Source organism: Sinohyriopsis cumingii, chromosome 7 (assembly GCF_028554795.1).
Source record: "Sinohyriopsis cumingii isolate HCF-2022 chromosome 7, ASM2855479v2, whole genome shotgun sequence".
In the NCBI taxonomy this organism is placed as follows: Eukaryota; Metazoa; Mollusca; class Bivalvia; order Unionida; family Unionidae; genus Sinohyriopsis; species Sinohyriopsis cumingii.
The window spans coordinates 115,483,918-115,494,189 of NC_142967.1; positions in this window are offsets into that span (position 1 = coordinate 115,483,918).

The following is a 10,272-nucleotide window of genomic DNA, read 5'->3' on the forward strand; positions in this document are numbered from 1 at the left end:
AGGGACAATGGGACTTAGCATTAAAAACACCCCTGGGCCACTTTAGGGACAATGGAAATTTAACATGGAGAAAAACGCTGGGCCACTTTAGGGACAATGGGAATTTAACATAGAGTTTGGGTCTGTCTAGGGACAAGGGAAATTAACATGGGAATAGAGTTTGGGTTTGTCTAGGGACAAGGGGAATTGAATATGGGATTTTTTTTTTTTTTTTTAAAGTTTTTTTAACTTTAAATTTAAATTTAAATTTAAAAAGGGTAGGCAATGGAAAGGCTATCTCTTTTCGAGAAATATGGCTGGTCCTGAAAAGGGCCTTTGGGTTTATGTTAATATTAATATTAACATAGATGGCATCTGTCACATCTCCTTCTTCTTCTTCTTAAACTCCTTCGAACTGCCGGTCCATACACAAGTACCCTCTTGAGACATCCTTGTCTTTCTATGCAAACTCTCCTCATCCATTGACTAGTATCTGTCCTATCAACAACAGTCCACTTGGATCTGACATACATGAGCATGTCCGTCCTAAACATCATGGAAGACACAAGGGTGGATGACTCAACTGTGGTCCACATCTTGAAGCGACGAGAATAGGTGAATCAATGCAGTGAACTGCGCTTATTTATAGGTACAGGAAGGATTGAAACGGATTGAATTCATTCACCAATCCGAACACGCGTTACAAAATTCAGTCAGCTCGCATCCAATCCGAAAAAATAGTCTGTGACGTCACGTGGTCTATATAGATTCGTTGGCGCTTGTGTGCAGTCAATCTATGCGACAGTGATTCAACATGACTAAAACTCAGAAAACGATCCATTGGGGTGCACCAGCAGGGGAGACTGCCCAAGGGAACCCGGACTTACTTTCAGAAGAGGTACATTGGGATTTTGTGGATTTTCTTACCTCGCAAGAATTTGTTCCGGAACCTTCGTTACCTTCTTCATTACCGCAAGTGGAGAATTTTAGACAGAGACAGAAAGAAGAATTAGAGAAATTTATGCAACAACAAAAGGAAGCGGAACAAGCTTTTCTCCTACAGCAACAGCAACAGCAACAAGAAGAGGTAAGAAAAAAACAACAGCAACAACAGCAAGAAGAAGTAGCAGCAAAGAAACAAGAGGGTGAAAATCAAACGGCTACGGTACTGTTGGACATTTTAGCGGAGTTAAGAAGTCTGAAACAAATGTATCAGACTTCTTTATCACGACCGAAGAGAATACGACCTTCCCGAGCTAAACACGCCAACCCTGTGACTAAGCCTATCGTACCACCCTTAGTGATTTCAACCCAATCATCAGAAGTAGGCCTCGGCCGTGGCAAAGGCTTAAGGCAGTTAAAGTTGATTGGTTAAACTCACCCCTACACCAAAATAAAAAGGCCCTTTTCAGGGCCACCCACATTTCTCGAAAAGAAATACAATTTCAATTGCCAATAACTCAAAAAAACAAACAAATCAACAACCCATTTTTACCCTTATAGTACGTGTCTGTGTATGAGTGCGTGAGTGTAGCTTCTTATTTTAAAATCAAAACTCAAAGACACTTACCTTATATCATTCATGTATTCTTTTATCCATTTTTTACAATCCAATTCACAATTCACCACAGAACACTTTAATTAAAAGTTCATTGACTTCTTCTTTCTCCTTGTTTAGTCTCTCTGTTTTTTGAATTTCTTCACCGTTTTTTCCTCATTTTCTTCCCTTCTTCTTTTCTTCTCCTGTTTCTTTGCTTCTTTTAAATAGAATTGTCTTCTTTCTTCCTCTGAAGAATCCCTCTCTTCTTCCGAAGAATCCCTCTCTTCTTCTGAAGAATCCTTCTTTTCTTCTGACTCCTCTTGTTTCTTTTTTGGGCAATCTGGAGACCAATGTCCTTTTTCTTTACAATAATAACAGGTATCTTGACTTTTGTCTTTTTTAGCCCCTGTTTTTTTTTTTTTTTTGACGGTCTGGACACTCTGAAGACCAATGCCCTTTCTTCTTACAGATATAGCAAGTATCTTGACTTTTATCTCGAAAGGAATGAGAGTAGTCCGTCGGCTGGTCTGAAGAGAATTTTCTAATGACCCCTCGCAAAGCTCTGACGAAACGTTCGATTTGGTTAGTCTCTTCCATCGTTGTGCTCGGCTTGAGAGTGAAATGAATAGTGAAAGGACAAGACACACACCCTTTTATATACGCTGGTTTGTCATGACTATAAATTAGTCTATAGTGTTTAAACTTGAGTCATTTGACGTTTTGCACTCAAGATGAAACGATCCTATTCATTCGAGAAGAAAGAAGAAGAAGAATAAGGTAAGAGGCAGAAACGTGATCTATCGCCTCGTACCAGGGCTGAAATCTTGGCACAAATTCATGCCAGTGACTTTGAAGAGGACATGAGTGAACCAGAATCCGAACCCTCTAAACCAATTTCACCACCCTTAGTCAACCCTGAAAAGTACTATTCCATTCGAGAGACGGAAAAGCGCTCCTCTAGAAAATTTAGAACCACGGCTTACACCTACACGGTGAAGTTTAAAGATTTCAAGGCCGACGTACCCTTGGAGAAAGCAGATGGGTTTATCACCGAGATGTGGGATTCTTTGCTCACCTCACTCAAGCGACAATGTCAACCCAAAGAAGACGATCGCTTGACACTATCCATAGATCACGACGGGTTGAAATCCCCTGTTTGGATCGAGTTTAGCAGACCCGCAGAACTGACCCCTTCCAAAGTCATGGACAAGATTCAACACGTACAACAATCTAATGACCAGTTTGACATCACCGATGGTAAAGCCACACTGAAAATGGCTCACGTCTCTCTTCCTCAAGGGACAGGACGCAAAAAGATGTTATTGGTGGACGACCTTCGCAACACCAAAAAGAGTCTCGTCCGAATTAACAACCCTCAAGACCAGATGTGCTTAGCCCGTGCCATCGTGGTGGGACGAATCTATGCCAACAAGAACGACACGGTAGAATGGAAAAGAACCTGGGAGAACATTCGAAAATCGAACCGAACCAAACAACGAAACGAAGCAGAACTCCTGTTGCAACAAGCTGGCCTGTCCAAAGACACACCCTGTGGCATTCCTGAGATGCAAAAATTGCAAGATGCCCTAGCTCCACGCTACACCTTGAAAGTGCACCCTCAAGAAATGCGCGGACCTCTGTTGTTTCGAGGCCAAGACTTTAAGGACGGAAAATACATTCATGTTTATTATCACGATGACCATTTCGATACCATTACCACTATCACCGGATTCCTGGGATACAGATATTACTGTGAGAAATGTGATTATGGTTATAACAATCGAGAGCAACACAAGCATTGTGGATGGAAATGCCCAGGATGTTTGGCCTCTCCACCCTGTCTGAGCGAAGAACCAGTGCCTTGTTCGACTTGTCTGCGCACGTTTGTCAGCCCTACCTGTTACCAACAACATTTGAAAACACAAGGTTCACAGAAGAAATGTGCTTGTCAACTCCTGAGATTGTGCCCTACGTGTAGACAAGGCGCACGTACCAATAATGCCAAGGCACACGTATGTCGAGGAAAGAAAAAATGTCACATTTGTCACCACATCGTGGACCTGGAACACCAATGCTACGTGCAAAAATACCAACCCCCACCAGAGAAAGAGGACGGTCAGAAGAAGAAAAGCAATTTCATCTTTTTCGATTTCGAATGCATGCAAGAGACCGGCATTCACATTCCTAATTTCTGCGTGGCTCATCAAGCGTGCGAGAAGTGCATTCAAGAACCTATCTTCAGTCATTGCCCTCACTGCAGCAAGATTCCTGAAGGACGTGAAAAAATCTTTCGGGGACCGAACACGTTAGCCGATTTTGCCCAATGGGTCTTAGATCCCATCGACAAGACGTGGAGCCAAGAGGACATCGAACGTTACGGAGATTGTCATCGTCATGCCACGGTGATGGAACACAATTTCTCCGGATACGATGGACAGTTTCTTCTCAGATACTATACGGAACAAGGCACCGAACGTCCTAAAGTCACTTTGAACGGAGCCAAAATCATTTTCATGCAAGTGGGACAAGTGCAGTTTAAAGATTAGATGAGTTACTTGGCCATGCCTTTGAGCCGAATGCCTAAAACGTTTGGAATGACAGAAATGGCTAAAGGGTACTTTCCTCACTTTTTCAATACGGAAGCCAATCAACATGCCGTTCTACCCCATTTGCCTGAGGCTCACTATTACGACCCCGACAACATGCGTACCGAACAACGAGAAGCTTTCTACGCTTGGTACCAAGCTCACGCCTCGGACCCCTTCCACTTTCAGGAAGAAATGCTAAAGTATTGTCGTTCCGACGTGGACATTTTACGGCGTTGCTGTGGAAAATTTCGAGAACTGTTCATGGAACACGGAGGGGTCGATCCTTTGAAAGAAGCTTGCACCATTGCCAAAGCGTGTTCCTTAGTGTATCGACAACGATTCATGCCTGAAAACACCGTGGCTGTCATCAGTCCTCAAACGACCCACTTTGTCAAACGTCAATACTCGGTCAAAGCCCTACGTTGGTTACATTACTTGTGCGACAAGGAAGACAAGTGGATTCAGCATGCCCGCAACGGAGGAGGCGAAAAGACCATCGGAACGCATTCGGTCGATGGCTGGGACTTAGGAAACCCCAAGATCGTGTACGAGTTTAACGGTTGCTTATTTCACGGATGTCCCGTCTGTTACCCTGACCGTGGCACCAAAAATCAGTTTTTGCAACGAACCATGGAAGACTTGTACCAGGACACTTGTCAGCGACGCCTAAAGTTAGAACAGCAAGGATACCAAGTGGTGGAAATGTGGGAACACGAGTACGATCACCGTTTGAAAACCGATCCCGAGTTTAAACGCCTCGTGGAAAGTTACCAGTTCATGGACCCGCTGAACCCGAGGGATAGTTTGTACGGAGGAAGGACCAATGCCACCTGTTTGCTGTACCAAGCGGACGAAGAGAAAGGAGAAGAAATCAAATAATTAGACGTGTGTTCGCTGTATCCCTACGTGTGCAAATATTGTCGCTTTCCCGTAGGGCACCCGCAATTGCTGACGGAACACATCGACCTGAAAAACATTCGACAATACGAAGGCTTGATCAAGTGTAAAGTTTTGCCTCCCACGAACCTATACCATCCCGTCTTACCTCACCATTGTCAAGGCAAACTGATGTTTCCCTTGTGCCGTACTTGTGCCGAAACGTGTAACCAAGATCAGCCTTGCCATCACACTCAGGAAGAACGGGCCTTGACGGGATCCTGGGTCAGCATAGAATTGTTCAAAGCTCTGGACATGGGATACCAACTGTTAGAAGTGTACGAAATTTGCCACTTTCCCAAGACACAACAGTACCACAAGGGTGACCCTACTCAGAAAGGCATTTTCGCCGACTACGTGGATGCCTTTTTGAAACTGAAACAAGAAGCTAGCGGCTATCCTTCCTGGTGTCACACTCCCGAAGACCAAATATAATTCAAAGAGAAATACTACGAACAAGAAGGCATCTCTTTAGACCACATCGAAAAAAACGAAGGCAGGCGATCGTTTGCCAAAGTGATGTCAAATTGCTTGTGGGGTAAAATGGCACAACGACCGTGTTTACCCAAGACGGAATATTTGACAGAACCTTCCCGCTACTTCCAAATGATTCACGACAAAACCAAATACATGAAACACGTGGACGTCGTTCGAGAGGATTTGATCTTGGTCAATTACGAAGAAGATCTGGACTTTGTACAAGACGACCCTTTTGGAAATGTCATCATTGCGGCTTACGTGACAGCTCATGCTCGCTTAAAATTGTACGAAGCTTTAGAACTGTTAGAAGAACGCGTCCTGTACTTTGACACGGACAGTTGCATTTACATCCATCACCCGAGTCAACAGCACCCTGACATCGAAGGAGACCGTTTAGGAGCCTGGACAGACGAGCATCCCGACGACAAGATTCTAAGTTTCGTCAGTGTCGGCCCCAAAAATTACGGCTACGAATACCGGGACAAACAAGGAGAAGTGCACACGACGTGCAAAGTGAAAGGACTGACTCTGAATTATCGTACCAGTCGAGTGGTCAACTTTGGGGTATTGAAAGAAGCCTTGCAATCGGGAGAGGATGGAAACTTTAAAGTGACCACCTATCAACCGAACAAGATTGTACGTTTACCCACTCACCACATCGTCAGTCGACCCTTGGAAAAAGTCTATCAAATTGTATACCAGAAGCGAGTGCGACTTCCCAATCACTTTACGTTGCCGTACGGTCACGTCGGTATTGGTCTGTATATAAAAAGGAACCCTAGGCAAGATCGATAGTTCATTGTTCATTGAAGTAACTTACCATGTCGTTGACGAGGAAGATTGGTTAGGAGTCAAATGTTGGACATCACCGAGACCAGGGTTTTGAGGCTTGGACACAAGAGGTAGCCCAGTATGCACGAGAGTTATTCAAGGAAAAAAGTTACTTTTCAACCTGTGTTAGTGATGGTGCCAGAAGAACCCGTCACCCAGGACAGGACTGTCGTGGACAGGCCTGAAAGACATTTCGGGAGGACACTTGTGTGACCTTACCCCCTACTATAGAACTGGTTAGAACTTTACCCAAAACATGTGGTTGTTGCACAGACACTTGTTTTTATTCCACGTTCATGGTTATCATGTGCCTTTTATTCTTGTACTTAAGCCTTTGGCTTTTATGTATTTTTGTCTTTCGTATTCATGTTTGAAAAAAAAACATTCAATAAACGTGTTCTGAAAAAAAGTGTATAAACTCTTGTCTTGTTTGTTTTCGTGTCACAAGTGACATTTCTCACACTATGGCTACCTCTGCTGTCTCTGCTCCCTCTTCCTCTACTGTCAAAGTCATCGACGAACACTTAGATCGTGCCAGTTGGGAGGCTTTGTATCTTCGCCATCCCTTTAACATGCTCATTGCTGGACCTAGCGGTTCAGGCAAAACCGAATTCGTCAAACGTTTGATCGAACATAAACATCATTTGATCGATCGACCCCCTCAACGAATCGTGTGGTGTTACCAAGAGTGGCAATCGGCGTACAGCCTCTTGCGAGAAAGTCAAGGCGATTCCATCGTGTTTGTGGAAGGCATTCCTAAAGAAGACGACGGCATCGTCTCTGACTCCCGTCTAACCCATTTGGTCATTTTCGACGACATGTTAGGAGAAGACGAAGAAGAAATTAAACTGTGGTTCACGCGCAAAGGGCATCACCGTAATGCCAGTGTCGTTTACATCACCCAAAATTTGTTTCAACAAAGTAAAGCCCATCGCACCATCAGTCTCAATGCGCATTACGTGGTCTTGTTTAAAAGCCCTCGAGATAAATCGCAAGTGCAAGTCTTAGCCAAACAAACGCCTTGGTTGACTCAGGCGTACGACGATGCCACTCAAACTCCACACGCCTATTTACTCGTCGATTTGAAACCTACGACTCCCGAGGATTTGCGATTTCGTACCCACTTGTTTCACCACTGGTGCCAAGACGGAGGGCCTGTCCTGTACACGTCTCCGTCCTCGACTTCATTTCACTCCGCATAAAAAAATCTATAAAAACCTCAGACCCTTTTTCGTCTGTCTCACTCTCAGTGCGAACATGACGTCCCTTCAGTCGCATCTTCCCGTCAAATTGATTCGTGCCTTGTATGGCATCAGTTGAGAAAAAGATCCACAAACACGAGCTCGTGTCTTAGAAGCTAGTCTCAAAGAAGTCTTACGATGGTTCATGGTGACAGCACGTCAATTACTCCAAGGAATCATTCAGATTCCTCATCAAACCAAACGCTTTTTCGATCGAAACAAAGTCGCTTTGGTCCAACTGGCCGATCCCCGCATCGACACTCAAACCAAAAAACAAATCATTTTGAAACCTGGAGGGAGCGGTACTCTAGGAGGGGTCATCATTCGCTCACTCTTAAGATGGGATCCTAATGCCCCCAAAGTTATACCCAAGACAAAAGTCCAACGAAACCCCAAGAAGAAAAAGACCAGGTCCCCAAGGAGAACTTCTCCAGTGGCAGGACCAACCTCTGACCAGACACCACCACCCCGGAAAAAGAAAAGAAGCCCCCAGAAAAAGGAACAGAGAAAAAGTCCCCAGAAAAAGAAAAGTCCACAGAAGAAAACTAGTCGCAAGAGAGGCACTTCGGCCAGGACGCAACCTTACACTCGCAAACCACGATCTGCCACGGCAGTGACTGAGTCTCCGGCATCCTCACGTTTGTCCACTTCTCCGTTGATGACACCAGGAACTGAAGAGTACTTGGAGACGTTGATTACACCAAGAACTTCTCCGTTGATGACCCCCAAAAGAACTTCCCCAGTGGCAGGACCCTCCAATTAGTGGCAGTGGCTGCTGCTCACAAAGTACCTTCTCCCAAAATCAAAGTCCATGAAAGATCGGGCATGTTACAAAGTTTACTGGATTTGTCCAAGCAAGAACTGGCTCGATTTAGTCCGTTGCGTACCCCTGCACGACGTGTCATGCCTGTCCTCAAACTGATACGACGTAAAGACAATCAGTGGCGACACGTTCCAGTATAAAAAAGGCCTGTGACCAAGTAGGGTATCAGTGTTTTTTTGGTGTTCCTGAGAGACTCAAAGATGTCACCCTCCAGAAAACCCCAAGGAAAGAAAAGGAAAGGACTGCCACCTAGTTTAGCCAAACATGGGGACATGTTATCTGTCCTGTCCAAAGCTTCTCCACCCCTACGAAAAAAACTCACTCAAACAGCCTCCAAAGAGGTCATCGAGACCGTGTGCGAATGTTGTTTGAACGTTTTGAAAGGCACGATCCCTTTGTCCAAACACCAGAAACAATGCTTAAGCAAGCATCGTCACGTTCGTCGCCAAATGGTTCGAAAGAAAATTCCCATTCGTCAAAAAAAGAAGATGTTGGTCCAACGTGGAGGCATTTTGCCTCTCTTGTTAGGTCCCATACTGAAAGGAGTCTTGGGAACCATGTTGGGAGGACTGGTGGGAGCAAGATAAAAAGGCCCTCGGAAGTTCCAAGATCTCAGAATCGACCCCTGACAACCCCATGGAAGGACGAAAACTAGCTTTAGTGCCTTACAAACGATGGATGGAATACCATCGGTGGCAAGAACAACGCACCCCGCATTTACCTCCCAATCCCAATTTGAGCGAGATGTCCCAGTTACAACACGAATTGCAGTCCTTGATGGATCGCCAAGATTTGTTCGAAACAGAAAAATCGCAAAAGTACGGTCAACTCTTGCAACGACTGCAACTCTTTCACCAGAAAACTTTAGACGAAACAGCTCTACCCGCTCTGAAAGATTTTAAGACCTTGATGAAAATTCCAGCACCATCACCAGTACCAGTACCAGTACCAGTACCACCAGTACCAGTGACCAAGACAGAAAAAGGAGAAGAAGAAGAGGAAGGGTTTCAAACTCCACCAGAAAAAGTACGCAAGTCAACAACACCACCTACCTCCAGAATTGGATGGATTAAAAAGATGATGGCCACCCCGTCTTCATCACAAGAGAAAAAGAAAGTGAAGACAGAAGTGAAACAAGAACCGATATCCCCCGCTCAGACATCCTCCTCTTCGACACCTATTGCCGGCCGCACACGCAAAGCATTGCAATCCAAGAAAGTACCCCAAGAGAAAAAGAGTAGCATCCTCCAAGAGTGGGTGTCTTATTAACACAAAAAAATAAAAATGGAAAAAGTCTTAGCCAGCATTTACTACGATCCCTCCCATTCTGCAGGTCACGCAGGAGTTCAAAAATTGTATCGTGCTGCCAAAACGCGACTGAAAAGTCTCCGTTTACCTCAAGTGCAACGATGGTTACAAGAACAAGCTACCTACACTTTACACAAACCCATTCGACGCAAGTTTGCCAGAAGTCGCACCCGAGTGGAAGGCATCGATCATCAATGGCAAGCCGATTTAGCCGATGTCTCTCATTTGGCCAGCTACAATCGTGGCTACAAATATTTGTTTTGTGTCATCGATGTCTTTTCCAAATTTGCCTGGGTCGTGCCCTTGACTTCCAAATCGAGCAGCGAGTTAGTGCGAGCCCTGCAACGGGTGTTGAAACAAAGCGGTCGTCACCCTCTTCGATGGCAAACGGACAAAGGCACCGAATTTCTGAACCAAGCTTTCCAAAAAGAATTAAAGAAACGTGACATTCATTTTTTTACCACCGAGAATCCCGAAACCAAAGCCAGCATCGTGGAACGTTTTCAACGCACTTTGAAAGAACGCATGTGGAAATATTTTACGCAT